The sequence below is a fragment of the Chiloscyllium plagiosum genome, unplaced genomic scaffold, assembly GCF_037043375.1.
Source record: "Chiloscyllium plagiosum isolate Xiang-an unplaced genomic scaffold, Cpla_swu_hap1 HiC_scaffold_4, whole genome shotgun sequence".
In the NCBI taxonomy this organism is placed as follows: domain Eukaryota; kingdom Metazoa; phylum Chordata; class Chondrichthyes; order Orectolobiformes; family Hemiscylliidae; genus Chiloscyllium; species Chiloscyllium plagiosum.
The window spans coordinates 57198923-57222181 of NW_028270142.1; the positions used below are offsets into that span (position 1 = coordinate 57198923).

Genomic DNA, 23259 nt, shown 5'->3' on the forward strand with positions numbered 1-23259 from the left:
CCACGAACAGGGAGGGAATTGGGATTGGACCGGGGATGGGGCAGGGATCAGGCTGGGGAGGTGGAGACATCATGTAGGATAGTTGGGATATGTCGGGTGGGGGATTTGGTTAGCTTGGTCTGGGATGGTGATGCGGGGAGAGAAACAGATCCAGGCAGGACAGCTCCAGTCCAGTTTCTTTTCTCCCTTCCCACCCCACCCATTGTTTACCTGCCCCATCCATTCTCTATCCTCTCAGCCCTGTCCGTGCTGTTCACCTTCTATCCCACTAGCCTTGCCTGATCCCATTTCAATATTGCACCTGTTGTGTGCACATGCACAATGTGGACTTTATACACAATACTACAATGTAAAGAGTATGGAAACGTGCGCATACATATTTCTGAGTGATAAATACATTTCGGAATACATGCACAGTTTCCCTGCAGCACCAATGGCAGCAGACACTGCCTTACCATATTATCAGCTATAAGTGGCTTTTTGAATGTTGCGGGGGAGACAATGGCCTAGTGGTATTATCACGGGGCTGTTAACCCAGAGGCACAAATTATGTCCTGGGCTTGAATCCTGCCGTAGCAGACAGTGGAATTTGAATTCAATGAAAATCTGGAATTAAGAGCCTAATGACAATTAATGATTGTTGATTGTAGGGAATAACCCTTCTGGTTCACTAATGTCTTTTAATGAAGGAAACTGGTATCCTTACTTAGTCTGGCCTACAAGTGATGTGGTTGATCTTTAACTGCCCTCTGGGCAGTTACTGATGGGCAATAAGTGCTGGCCTAGCCAGTAACATCCTCATTCCATGAATGAATAAAATAAATTAACGTTGGACTTGTTCAACTTCAGACCGGAAGTGATCAGCCATCCCTTAGCATTTTGCCCATGCTGAGCACTTTTCATTCGTGCTCAAGTGAACTTTGGCAAGTCTAGTCCTGTCTTTGTCTAATGCTTAATGGATATCATTTCAGTAGCGGATGCTGAGTAGTGATGAAGAACAGGATTCCTGGTATTTCTTCTCCAATCTAACTCTGTTACCAAGGCAAATTTTAGTCTTCTTATTGCTACCCATACTCAGTTGGTTGGTTTCCAATGTGTTTAACTCAATATGAAAGAGCCTGAGAACAACCTGGAAAATAAGTAAAATCCATTTCTATCCAGTTTAGTTGACTTCTACTAAAGTTGACCTTTACTACCACAAGCTCCAATTGTACAAGATTGAAGCCAAGCCATTTCTCAAAGAATGAATAACAATAAAACTACAAAAAGCTCATTTCAAGCTGTTGTGCTACTCCAATTTTCTCCAGTCATTGATTGAAGGTCGAAGTCATCCTTAAATATGATTCCGTGAATGTCAATAGTCGATCACTATGCAAGTGACCATTTTCATGTTTGAATGGAGAGGAGGGATTAGATATAACTTTTACCTGAAGAATAGTCATGAAAGGGTGAAATGATTTCTGTTTTTTTCAGAAAGCAGATAGAACATAGAACAGTACAGCTCAGTGCAGGCCCTTCAGCCCTCGATGTTGTGCTGACTCTTTATCTTACTCTATGATCAAACTAACCTACATACCCTTCATAGTACCTTCCATATGACTATCCAAGAGTTGCTTAAATGTCCCGAATGAGTCTGACTATCACTACTGTTGGCAGTGCATTCCACACACCCACTATTCTCTGTGTAAAGAATCTACCTCTGGCATCTCCCCTAAATCTTCCTCCAATCACCTTAAAATTATGCCCTCTAGTGATAGACATTTCCGCCATGGGAAAAAGTCTCCAGCTATCCACTCTACCAACCTTCATGTTATTGGCAAACTTACTAAACGACCCGCTTCCTCATCCAAGACATCTATAAAAATCACAAAGAGCAGAGGTCCCAGACCGATCCCTGCAGAACACCATGGGTGTTGAAACTATGTCCATTTTCCTTTGATTAGTCCTTTGTAAAGCACTTCTCAATGTGTTATGGTGCTAAGTAAGTGCAAACATTTTTGTTGCTGCAGGTGAAATGGCAAGTCAACCAGTTACTCAATGAACCAGCATTTGAATGTTATTAACCCATTAATGTTCATGTCCCAAAAACAGATCTCTTTTTTGTTCTCAAAACTTTTACTCTGTTTTCTCTCCACAAATGTTGCCAGACCCTCTAAGTTTCTTGAGCAATTTCTGTTTTTGTTTCAGATCTCCAACGTTCACAGTTCTTTTTTTTAATGTTCACATTGTGTTCATTGGGCATTGAATAGCAAGAGCTATTAAGGAAATATTTATAAACAATGCGTCACCAAAGTTATCAGAGATATCAAACCTCAAGGGATCAACAGCAACAAAACTCCTATTTAAGGCATCCACTGTAAGTGCTCTGTCATGACATTGGCTGTGATGTGTTGACTTGTGTATCCATCAGCTGTTCGCTTCTGCCATTACTGATGTGTGAAGACCTTCCCAGGCTACTGAGTGGCCATGCATGTGGATGAACAGTTGCCAGCATTGTGACTGAATTAATTATGGAATGTCTTCCGATCATACTGCTATTAAACCCTTGATCCCACTGCTGCTTACCACCCATGGCAGGTTAAGCTATCGAATGAAGAGATTAGCTGAACTAATTGAAATGCACTGCTCTATCAAGTGGAAGTGAAGGCGTTAACCCTTTAACATGCTTCTTCGTGCATGTTTGTGAAACACCATGGAGTTCTTATTTATTCAGCAGAATAATTACTAAGAAATGGACCCTGTGATCTTTCTGCTTGTTCTCAGGGAGGCTTAGCTCACAGGAGAAACTATTCATCCTGCTCACAACAGTGCAATAAGAAAAGGTTCAATTGGAAGAAAAAGAGTATTTTAGACCGCCTACCCCATACAAGGCCATCATTCACATGCAGGTAAACCTCTTTGCTTTTTAAAATGATAAATGAAGTAGAAGACCACAGCTAAAGGAAATAATGAATCTATTTTCAGTTCACATTCAATCTCTAATGCTCAACTATCTGAAGCATGCAGGCTGAATGATTAAACTTCAAGCTTTATTGGGAGATGCAGGAGAATAATGGTGACAGATTATGTGTGGGGGAGGTGGGCAGAGGAGACATGTTTGTGCATGATGTGGAAGATCATTGTGGTAGTGTGCCAATACGTGCACAGATGTGAAAATGTCTTACTTCATAAGGATTTCTTTGCTGTACATTGAACCATTTCATATCAACAAAAGGCGGAAAATTTACGAAGCAGTAACAAAAGCTTCAAGCCACAGCCATAGTTTCCTCCTATCACCTTCCCACAGATTCTAACAAAGAATGGGAAGAGTTTGGGACAAATAATTATTTCAACGGTATTGTGCTATCAAGAAAGACCAAGTGTTACCTTACAGCAGGGGTCTCAATCTGCACGTAAATGTCAAATTGACCTGCTGGCACACACTGTGAGATTTTTCCCCAAGTGTAATTTCAAAGAAAAATGCAAAACTTGGTGAGAAGGATAGCAAAAATAGTTATATTGATGTGAATGTCATAGTGTTTTTCTCCTTTTAGAGTTTTAATGTTGTTTTTAAACTTGAATACTTATCACTGACAGTTGCTCTCCAAAACCATGATTGCTCCTAAAATTTCACTTTTCAATCTATTTATAATCAGCTAAAATGCAAATCAAGTTTGAGGAGGCATGAATAAAATTGGGTTGGTTTCACTCTTCCTCTGATTGCACACAAATTATATATGGAAACATCAATCAGCTTTCTGGCTGAATGATTCTTTATCTTGAAACGACATTGCAGGTAGCTGGAAATGGACTAGAGTTGGGGTAGAGAGTGGTTCCAGAATCTGTGACAAGATGTTAGAACCACTCTTCTTTATTGAACATGTCTGCAGCAGTGAAAAGTTTCTCAGTATTTTATGAATGCACGAAAACAACCTCTTAAATTGGAAGGATTCTCTCCTTGAAACCACCAGAGTTCTGATTATCAAAGAACTCCTGGAGCAATTTACTGTGATGCTGATAGATGTAGATCAGTTGGTAACACTAGGAAGGCGTATTTATAATCACAGCAATTTTGATTGAAAGTAGGTATATTAAACAATTGTATAAAATTATAATTATTCAGTCTGGTTAGTGTACAAATTGATATAATTGTTCAGAAATGCATTGCTTCAAAGGCATAAGAAATTAAAGAAGTGTTAGAATTAGTGAAACTGAAGGCATTTTGCATAATCTGTTGCTGTTTTATTATACCTCAAAGACTGTTCCCCAAAGATGCCAATCAGAAAAGACTGATTTGCTGATATATAATGGTTTGTTCACCAATCATAATGCTTTTTCTCTGTCTAAAGGAATGTTCTACTACATTTATTTAGCTTTATACTATAGGAACGTTAAGTAATATTTACATACCATGCAGGTAACATCTAAGCTTATCACCCAAGCCTTATGGCCAGAGAGTGTGATTTTTTTTAAAATATAGACATGGCTAATATAGACAAAGTTTTACTCACTGTCATCCTAGAGCAGTTATTACTTCATCTGTCTGTTCATTGGTTGCAATAGAACCAATTCCATCAAGTCAGGACATATCTGAATTGACCCAAGTTGAGCATGTAAAGATTGAGGACTGATTTGGAGATGCCGGTGTTGTACTGGGGTGTACAAAGCTGAGGACAGTTGGCTACTGTGACGTGACATCTCTAAGGGAAAAGCTGTAAAACTCTGGGATGAAAAGAACAATGTTCAGGCAGGACCTAAGCATCTGGTAAGTCAGCCTCGGTTGTTACTGGTTCAGTCATAAAATGTATCTGGCTGATCGCCACAACAAACTTCCAAAATGCTTAATGTTTTCTTCATCGCAAATTAGATGCACAATTTTTAAAGTAATTCCTATTTAAGAACACTTTAGCAGGCATCATTCCTAATACATTGAAAATTAACTCAGTGAATATTTGCATAAATGGGACAAATTGTGAACTCGGACTTTTTTAAAAATCAGGTACTCATGTATATTCGTCGTGTGTTACTTTCATCAATTATCTTTAAGAAATGCCCTTTTACAAACCATGGTTTGATTTTGGACACCCTAGTTGCATTCCTACATGCTACTGCAGAATGGAACCCATTTCACCCTGTATATCTCAGGCTGTATTATCACTTGCTGGTGGTGGCATATATAAATGCGGACATAACATGAAAATTGCATTCAGAAAGGGTAGCTCTAAAATCCTCTACTTCTGGGGCTATCTACAATTTTTAAAAGTGCTTGCCTCACAGGTAAATGGAAACTTCCCTCACCACCAATTAACTGCTGTTTAACTTACTTAATGAATTCATTAAGAAATCTGTCTCAAACAGGATGGGATTTTCCATTTGTTTTCTGGATGAAACCAAACGTTTAGCTGTACATTGTCACAGGGTGAAATGCATCTTGTTTTCATATCTGCATTGCTATGAAATTCATGGGGTCAGTTGGCACCACGTTGAGGGATGTATCTCATCTTGGTGTCTATGGCTGCTTTGCATAACCTTTGTCCTCCTAGCTAATTCACAAGTTGTTGTCTACTTGGCAAGGCAGCACCAATCCCAACATGGCTACTGCCTGGCTTTGATGTTGGTAGGCAGGCATACCCCACTTCCTGGAGGCATTTGAGATCACCTCACGTCATGCCCAATCAGCTCACTTATTTTTGAAAACATAGTCACAGCGGTTCAGCCTCAAGGTCAGGACCAGGACTTCATCCAGGTATTGGGTTCCGAACCAGTACGGGCAATTTACTTGATCGGCTGTCAAATTAACTGAGATTTGAGGCCTTAAAAGTTATGATGTGCTTTAAGCCTGGTGTGCCTATCTAGAACAATGCAATGGATGATGAGTAAAAATAGTCATCATAAGAATGATTTTTTTTTAAATGGAAGTCCAGTTTTTCAATAACAGTGAATATGGAGGCATTAATCACCATAACTTCTAATGACACATTGTTCAACTCTAATCCTTTCCTTCTCTTTCCCTCTCGCATCCTGCCCTTTCTCTGACCTCTGGCCAGTTTTGGACATCGTCAAAAGATGTCAACTTTAATCACAGCCTTTGAGGCTGTGCTATTTAAAACAATGGGAATGCAGGAAGCTGTATATCTCTACAGTGTCATTTTGGGTCTGTTGCACTCTCACACTTATTTGACTGCAAGAAATAACTGTCGCAATTCATTCAAATAAAGAGAAAAAGGCCACATTTCAAAACAATTAAAATAAGGCTTTTCAAGCAAAAACCTTTGTTTTATGAAGAGGAGTTCCTCGCTGTTAAATTGCAAGGCAAATTGTGAACATGTATTAGTTTACTTCATTCCTAGAACTCACTTTCAAATTGTGGTACAAGCGGTAGCCTTAACCTTTGAATACTGTTGGAAGTCATTCTACATACATTTAAGTTAAATTTTCTACACAGTCCTGTAACGTCTAGTTTCAATTGTAACCGTATAATCAAATGACTGTTAAGCAAATATTAATCAAATAAGTCATCACAACCAAGAATCAATTAAACAATTCCCTATCAGTGTTCTGGCAAGCTCCTACTTGTTTGAAGTGTTTATACCTACTCCTTACTAAGTAAATAGTGCTTATTCTGTGGAACTAGGCAGTATGTATAGCTAAAGTAGCGAGCAGCTGAAATCCCAGCAAATGTCTGATTATAGAATCATTGAAGCTAACAGCACAAAAAGAGACTACTCAAACCATAATATCTGTATTGACATTTTTAAACGTGGTTCAACTAGGTCCCCCCTTTCAGGCAGTGCCTTCTAGACTGTAACAATTGGCTGTATGTGAAAAAAATCTCTTTGTTCCACTCCCTTTGCAAATTATCTTAAATCTGTGTCCTCTGGTTACTGACCCATCCTGTCAAACCAACTGAAACGAATAAGTCACATTTTTGCCAGTAACAAAATGTCCACACTGCTAGTATTTTTATCATCCTGATTTTGGGTGGATTTTATCATTTATGTACATTTGGTACATTTGACACACCCTGCATGCTTCCAGTCTCAATGAAAGTGAACATCATCTTGTGTTATTTTTATAGAATGTTGCTAAAGTTTTGAGTGCATTTGTAACTATTTCTAAATCAGTACTTGGAAAAAGAGCCCCTCGAAAATAAAATGCAACAAAGCCCAGATGAGATCATCTCATTGACTGCACCTGTGATACAAGAAGAAATTACAATCTAGATCAATCTAGGATCTGAACAATTTTGGCCTTCTAATGCCTCAGCCTGGGGTCGGTGAAAATGCGATTTATTAATCTCGTGTTAAACATTGGGCAGCACGGTGGCACAGTGGTTAGCACTGCTGCCTCACAGCGCCTGAGACCTGGGTTCAATTCCCGCCTCAGGCAACTGACTGTGTGGAGTTTGCGCATTCTCCCCGTGTCTGCGTGGGTTTCCTCCGGGTGCTCCAGTTTCCTCCCATTGTCACAAAGATGTGCAGGTCAGGTGAATTGGCCATGCTAAATTGCCCGTAGTGTTAGGTAAGGGGTAAATGTAGGGGTATGGGTGGGTTGCGCTTCGGCGGGTCAGTGTGGACTTGTTGGGCCGAAGGGCCTGTTTCCACACTGTAATGTAATCTAATCTAATCTAATCTATTACTGTGATGTTACCGGGGGTTTTATGTAGTTAAAAATGTGATTTGTCAACATATTACCAGTTATATTTAACAGCTGCAGTTAAATGTTCTGTGTAATTGGATGACCTGACTAGGAAAATTAATTGTTTCAAGAATATTACAGATAGATTTACCTATGAACAAGGAGCACCCACTATTTGGTACTTCTTCAGCATTTTCAATCAAATGTAAAAACAGGTGTATAACTTGTTCACCTAATCGTTGTTTGATTTATTTTAATGCAATACAAATGATGAAGTGACATCATTGGAGCAATGTTGACTGTATAGTACTGTAAAGAGTGCAATATTATTTCATTTACTCAATATGCCCAACCATCAACATCCTGGAGGTTGCAATTGATCAGAAACTAAACTGAGCTAGCCATATAAACATTTGGTGTCAAGAGCAGGCAGAGGCTGGGAATCCTGCAATGAGTAACTTAGCTCCTGACTCCCCAAAGTCTGTCTACAATCTACAAGGCACAATTCTGAGACAGAATATATTCCACTTGACTAGATGACTGCAGCTCTAACAAAATTCAAGAAGTTGGATATCATCCAGGACACAGCAGCCCATTTGAATGGCAGAATTAAACACCCCTGCACTGCTAGTGGAAAGGAAAAGACTGAATCTTGCTCTGACTGCTGCATGCCAGACCCCATCAAAGGAAATAAAATTTCAGTAAATGAAAAGTGAAAAATCTCAAAATTGATGGCTCAACTCTCAGTGCTAATATGATAGATATCACCCAATATGGTCACAATGTCCCCTCAAGTTTTTCACAGATAGCAGAGACTGATCCATACATTTTAGACTTTTTTCTGGATTCACTTATTGTTTCTAATTAATGTGTACATATATTGTATTGTTTCTTTTAGTGATTAGCAACCAATAAACTCACTCTTTTGTTTACTCAAGAAAGCCTGGTTAGAATTACACATTTTAAAGCTTAAATTAATTTCATCTGGAAGTGATCCTTTCTGAATTAATCTTGTCTTGATCAACCCAGGAGCTCGGCAAACAAAGAAGGGGAGCCAATTCATCCTTCCCCAGCGGGAGCTTTAAAATTTAGTTTACCATGATAAACTGAGGGACCTCACCAGGAGACTGGTTGTGCCTTAACAACATTGGCTCTGGTTCTGACAGTAGCCATCAACCTGCAATGTTAAATCTTTCCAGAGATGCTGAGTAGCTTCTGCAATCTCTGTTTTTATTTCACATGTCCAACTTCTGCAGCATTTTGCTTTTGAACACTGGTGATTTCTTGATATCCAGTGTTGATATGCACCATGGTGAAGAATTGGAGGGATTATATACTAAAGGGCTAACATGCATACCACAGCTGACATTAGGTAATACCATCATCATTCTAGCAGATGCCCTCAAAATGGCTGACCAGATAGAAAGTCATCAATCTGATATGATGGTGTCATTTCTCTCAGTGCAGATTCTGCCCAACCTGTTAGTTTTTTCCAGCATCTTTTGCTTTTAATTTTCAGAATGGGTGGAGCTAGTTATGACCTGGGGCCACCAAGTTGGGTATTTCCATCTTCACCGCTTGGGCAGGATCCCACATTGAAACCCACATGATATGCATTCCATTGAAATAGTGGATTGAAGTGGAAAAGAGAACGTCGACAGCCAAACAATTTACTCTACCACAGTCAGAATCAGAGACTTACCTTCAAATGGTCAATTTCACATCATTTCTGCTTTAATAATATTCAGCAGCAATCATATCCATACAAAATAGGAATCCAGCAATATCAGGCATTATGTAACTGACAAAAGGTAGCAATTTCATTGAAAATATTCACATAAAGTAACTTTTCAATCTACTTTGGTCACGTTGTTTTGCTTTTACTTCTTTTCCTCAATTACATAGAGGTTTATAGATTCATGAGGATAATGGATAGGGTAAATAAACAATATCTTTTACCCAGGATAGGGGTGTCCAAAACTAGAGGGCATAGGTTTAAAGTGAGGGGAAAAATTTAAAAGGGACCTAAGGAGCAACTTTTTCATGCAGAGGGTGGTATATGTATGAAATGAGCTGTTAGAGGAAGTGATGGAGGCTGGTACAATTACAATATTTAAAAAGCAGTTGAATGGATACAGGAGTAGGAAAGATTTAAAGACATATGGACCAAATGTGGCAAATGGAACTAGATTATATTAGGATATCTGGTCCACATGGAGAGTTGGACCAAAGGGTCCATTTCCATGCTGTAGGACTCTAACTAACTGTGTTTATGTTCAATTTTATGTGGATTTCCCATGGGAAATTTCCCTGCATTATTGGCTGGAATTTTCTCAGACTCATGAATCCAACTTTAAGGATTGGCTGGATGTGAATGTGAAAAATCAGATCTGGTCAAATTGAATTCACTCCCAGATATGTCTCTGCATGTGGAGATTTTCCTGCATGTGATCTGCCTGCTGCACCATCTTTGTCCAGTCAGATAATCAAAGTATTTCAAAGGCAACCAGCTCTTAATTATTGGCAACAATGAGATTTTATGGAGGGTTAAGAAGCTTCACACAGTGTCAAGATCTTAACAGGTCAGCAGAGGTGTCATCACAGTGTGAGGTCAGATGGGCATCAAAGACCATTGTCCATAGTGCTAACATGGAGCTGGAGGGATGAAATAGGCACAGTTGCAGCATCCATATGGACACGTTCCTCTCCACACTGATGTCTGTAATGGTTTTCTTTCTCATACATCTCTCTGGTGCCTTTCGACAACACCTCCAATTTGACACACACTCATGATCTCCAGCTTCAGCGGTGTTTACCTTTCCGAGTGCAGATATCAGTTGCAGTCCAGCATGACCTCTCATGGACTTCCCACTTCTGTGGAGGCATAAGAAGAACAACAAATCAATAAATGGATGTCAGATTGTACAGAACATTGGTGAAGCCTCTTCTGGAAAACTGTGACAAGTTCTGGTCGTCCAGTGATAGAAAGGATATTATTAAGCTGAAGAGGGTTCCGAACAGATTTACCAGGATGTTGCCAGGTATGGAAGGTTTGAGTTTAAAGAAAGGCTGGATAGGTTGGGACTTATTCACTGGAGTCTAGGATTTTGAGAGGCAATCTGATAGAAGTTTATAAAATAATGCAACGTATAGATAAAATTAATAGTGGCTGTCTTTTCCCTAGGATGGGGGATTTCAAGACCAGAAAGCACATTTTTAAAGTGAGAGGAGAGAGATTTAAAGAACACGTAAGAGGCAATTTTTTTTACATGGAGGGTGGTACGCATGTGGAATAAACTTCCTGGGACAGTGGTGGATGCATGAACAATTACAACATTTAAAAGACTTTTTGATAGATACATGAACAGGATAGGTTTTCAGGGATATGAGCCAAGAGCAGATAGGTGGGACTTGTTTACTTTCGGATTATGTTCGACATAGACTGGTTAGACTGAAGGGTCTGTTTCCGTGCTATATGACTCTATGACTCGATTAGCAGTGGAGGAAATTACATATATCCACCAGTTTTCCATACTAGAACATACAACTCAAGAATCTTCAAGATGATAAGGACACTGATTTTGAATACTACATTTTACACAAAGCACATATCCTGCTACCAAAAATACAGTCACCATATATCATAAGCATTAGCATTGTAGGTTACTAATTGGTGGAAAAGCAGACCTAATTCACTGTTTTCTTGAACGACTTGCTTGAAAGCTGGGGTGATACTCTTTAATCTGACAACGAAACGTCACATGAGTGCAAACTGACTATTGACAGCAAAAATTACAGATTGCCCTTGGAGCCTCTGTTATGATAAGGTCTCTCTCCATGATGTACCTGGAGCTGTAGTGATTAGATTAGATTCCCTACAGTGTGGAAACAGGCCCTTCAACCCAACCAGTCCACACAGAAGAGTAACCCACCCAGAGCCATTTCCTTCTGACTAATGCACCTAACACTATGGGCAATTTACCATAGCCAATTCACTTAACCTGCACATCTTTGGACTGTGGGAGGAAACCGGAGCACCCAGAGGAAGCCCACGTAGACACAGGGAGAATGTGCAAACTCCACACAGACAGTCACCTGAGGCTGGAATCAAACCTGGGACCCTGGTGCTGTGAGGCAGCAGTGCTAACCACTGAGCAACTGTGCTGCGAACCATTCAAAAGGAATAAGAAGCAGAATGTTTACGTGAATCTGAAGTCTTATCCTCTAAATTACCCATTCTCTCATTCCTTCTTTAACATCCCTCCTGAAAGCTGCAATGCATCCTCTTTTTGAAGAGTCAGAAGTCTTGGAAGGACTGGACCTTCTCTCCTATTAACTAAAGAAGTGGCACATAGAAAGATTTAATGGAATTTTCTTTGTCCTTACTAGGGAGCCAAATCAATTCTATGAACGTATGATTTAATTATTACTGCAATAAAATATCAACATCTATGTAGCTTGTTTACGTTTGTGGTTAGCACTGCTGCCTCACAGCGCCAGAGACCCGGGTTCAATTCCCGCCTCTCTGTGTGGAGTTTGCACATTCTCCCCATGTCTGTGTGGGTTTCCTCTGGGTGCTCCAGTTTCCTCCCACAATCCAAAAATGTGCAGGTTAGGTGAATTGGCCATGCTAAATTGACCGTAGTGTTAGGTGAAGTGGTAAATGTAGGGGAATGGGTCTGGGTGGGTGACGGGTCAGTGTGGACTTGTTGGGCGGAAGGACCTGTTTCCACACTGTAAGTAATCTAAATATGTGCTTCTTCAAATGCTAAAATACTTCAGTTAGTATCTTACTTACTTGATTTGGGGTTTTTTGACACTAAACTTTAACATATGTTTGATCCTAGTCACCTCTGGTGGGGAGGAATGACCTCCTACGAGTTTAACAATTCCCAACAGCCATTAATACTTGGCTTGTTTAAACAAACTTACAGGGTAACAAAGAGCACTCTTTCAGCTTAAACAACTTTCAGCTTCTGGGTCAAAACTTTAGCTTTGAAAAAATGCCTTTACTGTATTATTCTGCTTACCTGTTCTTGTTTATAACATTCCCTTGTACTTACACACAAAGAACAATAGATTTGAGAAGAAATTGCAAGAGTGAGTGATTGTAAAGATTAGTTCAGATGTGTTATAGAGACAATTAAAGCTATTTTTCTGGGAGAAGTTTAAATGATATGTAGGTTAGGTGTATAGTGGGTTAAAATCAGCATAATGGATGCATGCATTTTTTTGTTTCTTCTACATTGTCAAAATCTTGCAAATCTAGGCTAATATTGATGATACCCAGGAAGCATCCTGTAAAACAATCCATTCCATCACTGTGCAGGCTACTGATTATCAGCAACACAGGATAAATGCAGGCGATTATTCATTTCTGAGGCAGTCCCATGGATGTTTAATTATTTGACAATCTTGAGTCAGGAATGTGGTAAGATACTCATACTGACCTGGATGAGTGCAGCTCGAGCAACACTTCAAGAAACCTTACATCACCCAGGGCAAAGCAGTCCATTCGATGGATATCATATGCACAAACATTCATCCCTCCACACTGCAGGTCAGTAGCAGCAGTGTGTGCGATCTACAAAATGCACTGCAGAAATTCACCAAAGCTCCTAAGACAGCATCATGTGACTTCACAACCACATCCATCTAGAAGGACAAGGGCAGCAGTGGTTCAAGGTGGCAGCTCACCACCAGGCAGACAGCAAGGATTTATTTTTGAAGAGTGTACTTGAGTAATAAAAACTTCCAGAAATCCCCCTTTTCTTCACATTTGCTATCTGCTTCACAACATTTACTAGGTCAGAATATTAAATAGAGTGACACCCAAGTATTCATTCTGTGTCCCAGGTTGTGTGTGAGTAATAAACGATGCACCATATGCAAAGTGGACATGGAGGCGACCTGTTTTACAAGTGACAACATGACCACAGTTACAACTTGCATGGACAGTTAAATAGTAAATGTGCAGGAGATTTGTTATCACAGCTTAGAGCATCCCCGCTTCTGAGCCAGAGAACTGGGTTCAAGACCTACTTGAACATTTGATGACCAAGGTAGATGCATTCATAATGCAACCAAACCAACTGAGTAGCAACCTGACTACCCTTCCAACGCACACCAGTGGCAGAGACAATCAGATTCCTGGGCTGCCACATTATAGAAAGGAAGTCAAAACCTCATCCATCATTATTCATAGTCCCAGAGTACAACATGCATGTAAAAATACAGGTTGCAACCTGGACTTGCTGAATGAATTGTAACATTCAATCACCAACAAAATGTGTAAGGTTTCAGCATAGGTGTAATCTTGAAGTATGACAAGAACTATTTTCTGAAGGTTTAACGTAAGTCTAGCATGGTTTCAGAATTTAGAGGTTCTAGCCACTCACCTCGTCAAACACCTCCAACCCTATCTGAAGCAGAGTCTGCGGCTCCAGAATTGGACTATTCAGTCACCTCAGAGAATAAAGATTTGATAAATAGAAAAATGTGTTTACACAGCAGTTATTGTATGCATACCCTTCTTTGACACATTTTCAGAGAGTTTGACCTGAATGTGTCAGACTATATCAGCCTTCAACTTGCAATCTTTTCAAGGAGAACTGTCCTGAGCATATATCATCTCCATGGATTAGTCTCAAGGAATCTTCCATTACAGGGATAGCTCTTACCATGGCTATGAAGATCACCCCTGCATAAAAACCTTTATGGTATCAGAATCTCACAGCACATGGTTGGTGACATCAGCCAAACCAATCACTCAGCTTCTCACAGATAGACCATGTAACTCTTAGAGGTCTTGGGATTTTATACCAGAAATATGGTGTGTAAAGTGAGTGAATTAAGTCAAATGTGGAATTTTGATTTCCCCACAGTAGATTAAGATGTAGAGATTGAGCATGATGTTGAGCATAAGTTTTGTGGTTATAATAGCATGTCATAAATTCTCAGTAACAAAGAGACTTTTTTACATCATGTCTCATTTTGAAGATAAGATCAACAGCACATAAGAATTAGGTTGACATTCATTTTAAGGTAGTATACAAGAGTTAGGTTTTAAGCAATTGTGTCTGGGGCTAATAGTTTTCATTATTAAATACCAGAAACAAGAGAGGGTAGGAGGAGAATGGAGGCTTGCACCAAGTCTTGGGACTAGCAAGGAGAGTTCAATGGGGCAAGGTGGGTAAATGGATAGGCAAGAAATGGGAGGAGGGAATGAGGAATGGAAGAGGGATCCATGGGCGTTTAGAGAGTGGAATTGTTGTTTAGTCCGGATGCAAATGAAGAAAGCATATCCGATTGTTGGCAGGCCTCAGTCAAGTCCCTGGGGAAACCTTCAGTCTGGAGATCCCAGCACTGTAATTTAAGAGCACCCTCCTGTGCTAGTGCAGAGGCTTGGAAATAGTCAGTCAGCCCCTCAGGGAGAGGTAGGTATGAAGGGACATGTGTATGGCATAGCTGTTATGTTTGGTACAGCAGGAGAAGTGTCCTGAGCAAGAGAATACGCGGCATAGAGGACATGCAGAGTTGTTGAGGGGTCCAGGTGCAGGTGACAATGCGTGAGGGAAGATGTTCCAGGTAATTAGTGAGAGTCATAGAGATTGACCCTTAGTGAGAGGTAGGAACAGTAGCAGTGATGGCGTAAATGTGAGATATTGGAGAGAAGATAGTTGAACTTACCTGGGCAGAGTGCAAAAATACATCAAGCTTCTTTCTACAGTGCTGGAAATTTCTCGAGACAGCTGAGGCTGCATTAACCTGGGTGGCAACCTCAGATCATGACGTGTTGTCAAGCCCTCCACTGCTGGTCTTGTGAGTGGAAATCTTACCTTCTGGAAAGGTAATCCAATTTGTACACCACCACATTCAAAACCAGAGCTCTAGATCTCTGCCAGCAAAGCAGGGCACCAATTTCTCCTGTCTGCCATGTTGGGGACAAATGTCAGGACAGGGCAGCTGCAGACTAACAGCATCTGATCAGGTACGTAACAGGAAATTCAAGATGACCCAGATGCAAGGGGTATGGATTAATTCTGAGATATCCGCTGAGTGGCAAATGCTCCAGGAAAAGTATATGATAAAATTGAGCTGAAATTGGACATGGGACAGCATAGGGGTGGGCTAGGTAGTTAATAAGACGAGTTTGATAAGATATGGTGAGAAACCTCACAGCCTCACAGCAGGAATCCCTCCAAGAAAGTCAAAACAACTCAGTCCAAGAAGTAAGATTTGGCCCATAATGTGAAGAAGTACCTAGACCATTTTATATTAAAGGTGGCGGAGTTGAACAGGAAAGTGGCGCCCTTGTTGCAGTGAGTCCCTGTTTGACCAAGAGGATCTTTTATGGTGCATTTGAAGCTACAAAATTGCCTGCTAATAGTGGTTTCTAACAGAAAGGCTTCTTCCACCACCACCATAATTCCCATTCACGCTGCCAGCACTTTTATTTTACTTGAAATTGGCAGGGAAATGGGAAAAAGCAGGAGAGCAGAAAAGGCACTGACTTCAAGGTGTACCATTAGGGATGGTGCCCCATTGATAAAATTGCACCCTTTGTTTCCATTCAGCAATATTCACATCTCCTCTCCTGAACTTCAGCTGGATAAGACACAGGATTGTGTCAGTTAGTATGGCTCCAAAGAAACAAGGACATTGTAGATGTTGCTTATTTGGCTTTCCAGGTTTCTTATTCTAACTCCATGTATAAGGATGGTCTTCAATTCTCTGAATGTCTAGTTTGCATTAAACCTCAGGAACATGTAGGTCAATGCCTGGTGATTCACAAGAAGCCAAAATTCCTTCACCTTGTGTCAGTTTAAATCTGTTTACAATGCTATTTCATGATAAAAATGTATATTTTTCAATCAAACAAGTCTTTGTTCCTTCACATCTTGTTCTGTAAACACAAACTCAAACATGAAAGTAGCTCATTCCAAGTAACAAATCACCATGGAAACTTAAAATTTCCAGATAAACCCTTACCAGATAATTAGAATTGTGCTTCTGGTGCTGTTTTCAGTCTCATTAAGCACTATCATTTTCTCATAGAACTATAATTCCCTTTCAATTCTATTTGTGTTCTACAGTGAAATCTAAAGTATGAATGAGAATGTGGTCATAAGGTGAGAGCTGTGGTCGCCAATAGATAATATCTTTACATCTGGCTCTCCAGTTTTACTTGAACCAGCTAACAGTTGTGTGTTTTACTAATGTGGATCCAATTCAGTCTCGTGCCCAACATATTTGGTATCTGAGGTTAGTGAACCAAATCACTGGATCACATCTCATGACTAAATTTAACTCATCTAGGCATCTTCAGATAAGCTTTACTCATTAGTCAACCATTTTCAGTATCAATTTCCCTGTACGTTTCCCTGTGTATTCCCAGAAGACTAACCACCACATAGCATCCGTTGAATCTTGAATTGCTTGTGAAGCTGCTCTTTCTCAGCTTGCTAAACCACAACTATATGTCTAATATCACAATGTATTTAACTTTTCTTCTGAGAATCAGAACAGTCTCAGGGCTTGCTCAGAGCAAAATACATTTCAGGAAGTGCCTGCAACGCCTGATTACATCTGTGTTCAACTGACTTGAACATGAACTGTCAATTCTTGTGAATGGTTATCACAACTCTTGGAGCCACGCTTTGGTATAGCCTCCACTCCCAGTCCAAACTTTAACAGTGGTAAACTACTATTTGTTTTCTGTTAGTTCTTTAAATGGTAAATATTGTACAGTTGAATCCAGAAATCCATCTTGCATTTAATCGGAGAGTTAATTGTGCATATGCTAGAACTTCAGATCTAATTTCCCATCATAATTTAAAAAGTCACTTTATCTAAATTTGAGCATATGTGGAAAATTACTTGCTGTTTTTTAAAGCAAATATTCTCTCTGAAGTTGGATGGTTTATTCTTTCTGCACTCTCCTTCATTTAGCTTAAGCACCCGCAAACCAGTTGCGGAGTTGAGATACTTCTGTTCTACACCAATGAGGGATTCTTGTTATCATTATCAAAAGGTGAACATGTACAGACTTAAATGGCAATCTCATTTTTGAACATAGGTTTTCATCTACTTATTTATTCGTCTTTCCCTTTTCAGTCGGTTAATGAATTCACTTGAATAAAGGTAAAAAAAATGTTATATTCATGTGGCACAGCAACAGTGTCCCTATTTGCTCCAGAGGTATATAAAATATGTCTAAAGGCTGATTAACAATATCCATATTTTAAGAGCTCTTATGCTAAATCAGTAGCTTTTATTTCCAAACCAATGGTCTGAAACCTACCATATTTTGCAGTGGTATAATGTTTAATGAGTTTCATGTCCCAATACTATTCACAAACTATCTATCCTGCATTTATGGCCAAAGGAACTTACTACTGCCAAGATCCCTGGCATTGTGCCATCACACACCCAGACATGAAACAACATCTCGAGATGCCCTGCATGGTTTGTGACATTTGTCCCAGGTTGGGGGAAGTTAGCACCCTGCTTTGCGAGCAAGACTTGGAATCCTGATGGAAGGAGTGGTGCAGAGGCAAGATGTGCTCTTCCCAAAGGAATGGCAGAGGAGGCCATAATACCAGTTTGCTATCTAGTCAATGTGGTCTTGGGTGTCTGGAGAAATGCCCAGTGCCATTATTTTATCTATGCCAACCCACACAATCAATGATATTGTATACAGCTTCCACCAAGGCTCATTTTCTACTAGTCTTAGTAATATCAAAGTTTTCTAATTAATATTTAAGTGACATTATGACATATCTCTGGAGCAGGATGGATTTGAACCTAGGACTCCCAGTCCAGAGGTAGGGACATTGCCACCATGTCACAAGAATTCTCACCATTTCTTGCAACGTCTTCCCTTACTCGCTCTCACCCACCTAGTCTGTATATGTTTTCAACTTATTCACTCACTCACACCTCACCACATTTCTCCATCTACACCGATGCTAACAGCCACTTGCTTTCATCTCACACAATCACCCCCTTTCTCTCATTCCACAGACCTCACAGAAGAAGACCACAGTAGGGCAGAAAGAGGTATGGCAGATGCCGGGAGCCCCTTTTTCAGTTTCTCACTTTCTACAAGGAGAGGTACCTGAATCTGGTTACCCTAATCTACCAAATGACTGTGCTCTGGACTGATTTCGATTCCTGGGATGTTTCCCTTGGGCTCACTGAATGCTTAGACTTAGTGGCCTTAGACTTTAGACGTGGCTATTTGATCGAAACATGCAGTTCAATGGGCACATGCACAGTTGGCATATAGTAAGATTAACATGGCAGAATGCCATACAGCAACCTATCTCACCCTTGAGTCATGAATGCTGACAACCACAGCAAGATTCCTGGCTTTGTATCCATACTACAAAGCAAGACAAGATTGAAACATTATACAGGGATGTCATGATCATCTTGGTAAAGTCACCATAGTCCTACCAGTACTTAGGGCTGCTCTCCGATTAGAGGCAGAGATGTCTCATTGTGGTTTATTTGAGGGTCACCACAACTCAGAGAAGGAGAGAGGTTGATGAAGGAGAGCCCTTCATGGTAACCTCAGTCAGTGTAGGAATTGAACCCATACTGTTGGCATTATTCGGCATCACAAACCACCATTCAGTCAGCTGAGCTAACTGATCCCGCTCCCATCCCCACCCCCCCCCCCCCCCCCCCCCCCCCCCCCACCTTTCCTGGCAGACACTAAATGAATAAGTGTGAAGAGAGCAAGTGTGATGCAGCCTGGTCCAATCTGTCAGCTCCCTGCAATCCTTGCAGCACTATTGTGATGATGGTTGCCAGTGCACCCCAAAGTGCAGCAATGAAAAGCAGAAACTTTCTGGAAGTGGATCAGAGATAGGCCTTGATGGCCCAGAGACATTGGCATATGTTGGATGCCAGTGTCCATTGACGTGGGGTGAGTGCAGCTGCTGCCCCATCGAGCACGCCCTGAGATGTCGGTGCCCATTGTCCGAGATGGACAACTGGATGAACAACAGCGAGCCAGGTACCCGCTCAGACTTTCAGAGCAGAATTTTTCAGGATCTTGTTTCTCTCCTGCTAGTGGTAAAATAGGAACCTCAACATTAATGAGGTATGGTTAAATAATAATAAGGGTGATAATGAGCAGTAATCCCTTTTAATAGTCCTCTTGCTGCTCATGATTGATAATCTCATCTTGACATCTGGAACATCATTAGAAAATGAGACTTGTTGCTCCCTACATCGAGAAAGAGCTCACTCATCTTCTCATAAAATTCTCCCATGGTCTCGCCCCAGCCCTTGTCATTCAGGGCCTAGGGAGATTCCACCCTATGCTCGTATCGTTCAAGTGCATTTTGAGAGATCTAATGTAAGAGGGAAATATACAGTAAATGGCAGAACTCTTAGTAAAAGCAAATTACTGTGGATGCTGGAATCTGAAACCAAAAGAGAAAATGCTGGAAAATCTCAGCAGGTCTGGCAGCATCTGTAAGGAGAAAAAAGAGCTGACGTTTCGAGTCTAACTGACCCTTTGTCATAACTGACTCTTAGTAATATTGATATACAGAGGAGTCCAGGTGTACAGGTCCACAACTGTGGCAACACAAGTGGATTTGGTGGTCAAGAAGGCATATGGCATGCTTGCCTTCATTGGTAAGGGCATACAATACAACAATTCACAAGAAATGTTGCAACTGTACAGAACTTCAGTTAATCCATATTTAGAATATTGTGTACAGTTCTGGGCGCCACAATACCAGAAAGATGGGAAGGTTTTGGAGAAGGTGCAGAAATGGTTTACCAAGATGTTACCCTTGAGGGTATTAGCAATGAGGAGAGATTGGGCCAACTTGGTCTGTTTTTATTTGAACGTCAAAGGGTGAATGGTGACCTGATAGAAACTTGCAAAATCATGACAGGCATGGAGAGAATGAATAGTCAGAGTCTTTTACCCAGGGTAGAAATGTCAATTATAAGGAGACATAAGTTTAAGTTTAAAGGAGATAAGTTCAAAGGAGATGCGAGAGGCAGGTCTTTTACACAGAGGATGATAAATGCCTAAAACGCACTGCCAGAGGTGGTAGTGGAAGCAGATACAATAGCAACATTTAAGAGGCATCATAAGATATATGAATAGGCAGGAATTTGCGGGCTAAGGACAACACAGAGGCAAAAGGTTTTTAGTTCAGAAGGGCGTCATGTATTGGTGCAGTCTTGTGGGCTGAAGGACCCATTCCTGTGCTGTACTGTTCTTTGTTATCTTTCCTTTTTACTTTGTTCTTTGTTCCTTACTAAACACAGAAGGACACTACCAACCTCCATGCCAATCAGCCTTTGATTTTCATATTGTTGTCAATTTAGAGTGCCAAATTAGCATATTGGAATAGTCTTAGACTGCAGATCACTTTGAAGGATTGCATTGAGAATATACAAACATATTTATGGTAGAGCCCATGCAGTGACCAAGGGAGGGCACTTTAATCTCATCAATCTGTTTCAGTCTTGAACCAACTTCCAAACGTGAAAGTTGAGTGTTTGAACAAAGACTGTACTACTATCCTTAAAGGTACAGATCTATAAGCAAATCCATCACCCACTAATTCAAGCAATTAACTTACATTTGATCCTGATGTTGTTCTATTCTGAGCAGACTCAGAAACAGATTATATCACTCAAATCTTGCAAGGAAATCGTTTTTAGAAATGGATCAATCAGGAATTTGGCAAAATGATAAATCGAAAAGCAATGATGTTGTCAAAATAAACTTAGACAAAATAATTTGTCTATAGTTGGAATTGGAACAGGTAATTTCCTCAAAGCATGAAACTTACTTGATCTTCAATTCCCATTTTACATCTAGTTAGCACATTCCTGATGAAACAAGTAGATTTCCTTGCACTGTATGCTTCAATATCATATACACGGACATCTCTATCAAAACAAAAGTTTTTGCATAAGTTCTGTAAAAAGCGAACTGAGAGGTGAAATGCTGTATAATTCAGTCAGGACTGTAGTAATATGGATCTCCATTGACTTCATAGCAGCTCACTGTTTGGTCTACGCTGCTGAGAACAATTTGGTTAGTTGCAACTTTTATTCTTATAGGCAAAAGACTTCAGAGCAGAATTAGGTCATAGGGTCATTCAAGGCCAGAGAGAGAAATCACGTGACCCAGTGCATCTCCTATTTCCGGACTCCTTACCACACACAGCCCACTCGAACACTCACATTATTTCAGTACCCAGAATTGGATGAATAACTTTATATAGGATTGTCAAAACCTCAATTTTTTTACTCTACTCTTCTATTTATATAGCCCATTGAAAGATAAGTTTCAGCATAATAGACATAACAGCCAGAGCTTTGTCAGACAGTTGAACACAGTCTGGTCATTCATATTATTCAACCAACCCTGTGATGCAGTAGTAGTGTCCCTATCTCTTAACCTGTAGGCCAGGGTTCACACCCCAACTGTTCCACAAGTGTTTAATAGCATTTCTGAACATGTTGATTGGAAAATATCTATACAACTAACTCTTTGGAGTTCTTGTGGGGCATTGGTAACACCCCTGAGCAAGGAGGCTTAGGTACAACCCTACCTGTTCCAGAGGTGTGTCATTATATCACTGAACAGGATGATTAGAAAATGTCTATGTCACCAATTTTGTTTCTCTCAACCTGGTCCTATGCAATCTCTAACCAGAAACAGCAAAATGTCATTTCACAAGCATCATATACAACAATTCACAAGCACAAATGAGAACATCTTGAACTATCAGTGGCATAATCTATTGGTGCATGAGTCCTGGCTTCACACCAATGCTTAAATATGGAAATGTCCCAGCAATTAGTATCAACATTTTAACTGCAATAATGTGCAATATTTATCTGCACAAGGACAGGAATTCAAATTTAATCTTGAAACTTGAGAATTTTAAATTCCCAATTCAAAATCTAGAGATAAAGACAATGAAGATTTTGGACTGCCATAAAAACTCAACAGCTTCACCATTATCATTGAGGGAAAGAAACTAGTCATTCTTGCCTGGTCTGGTCACTATCAACAGGATTGGTTTCATTTTCTTCTCCTGATACTAGCAGAGACACTTAGTAATATTCAGAATGTTACTGTTTTCACTAGAAAACCCGTCAACACCACATGAGCCAATCCTATTTGCCAATGAATCCAATGTTCTTTGCAAAGGTGTTAGGACATCTAGGAACATTAGGATAGAGTAACCAATGTGATTTCCAACACTGTGTTAATCCTAGTCATTATCAATGAATTACAGGTTTATTGTTATTTTTCTGTCTCACAATGACTCTGTGAAAATACCTTTCACATACAGGATGGGAAATAAGTAAAGGCTTTGCCTCCAATGCCTCTATCTTGTGATTGAATGAAAACACATTCACAATTAACAGTCTCCTTTCCTTCTCTTCATAGAAAACTCACCCACAGACTGTCAATTCAACACCCACCCTCATCAAAGAAAATGACCTAAGAGAATGACGAAGAAAAACATTGGTGTCAAATCTTTGACATGCTGTTGTTGTCCTGCCTGCTGGCCTGTTTCATGTCTTCTGCGCAAAAAAAACATAATTTCATTCCAACTCTAGAAAGCATTGTCAGAGATGTTC

At 40.1% G+C, this 23259-nt stretch overlaps 1 long non-coding RNA gene across 1 annotated transcript in view; it reads right to left on the bottom strand.

Annotated features, from left to right (window-relative positions):
• Nucleotides 1–9335: 9335 nt before the first annotated feature.
• LOC122549576 (uncharacterized) overlaps nucleotides 9336–23259 on the bottom strand; it is a 49348-nt gene continuing 35424 nt past the window's right edge. Inside the window, exon 5 of the long non-coding RNA XR_015756840.1 lies at nucleotides 9336–10491. This is a non-coding gene — a long non-coding RNA (uncharacterized LOC122549576). The remainder of the gene's footprint in view (nucleotides 10492–23259) is intronic.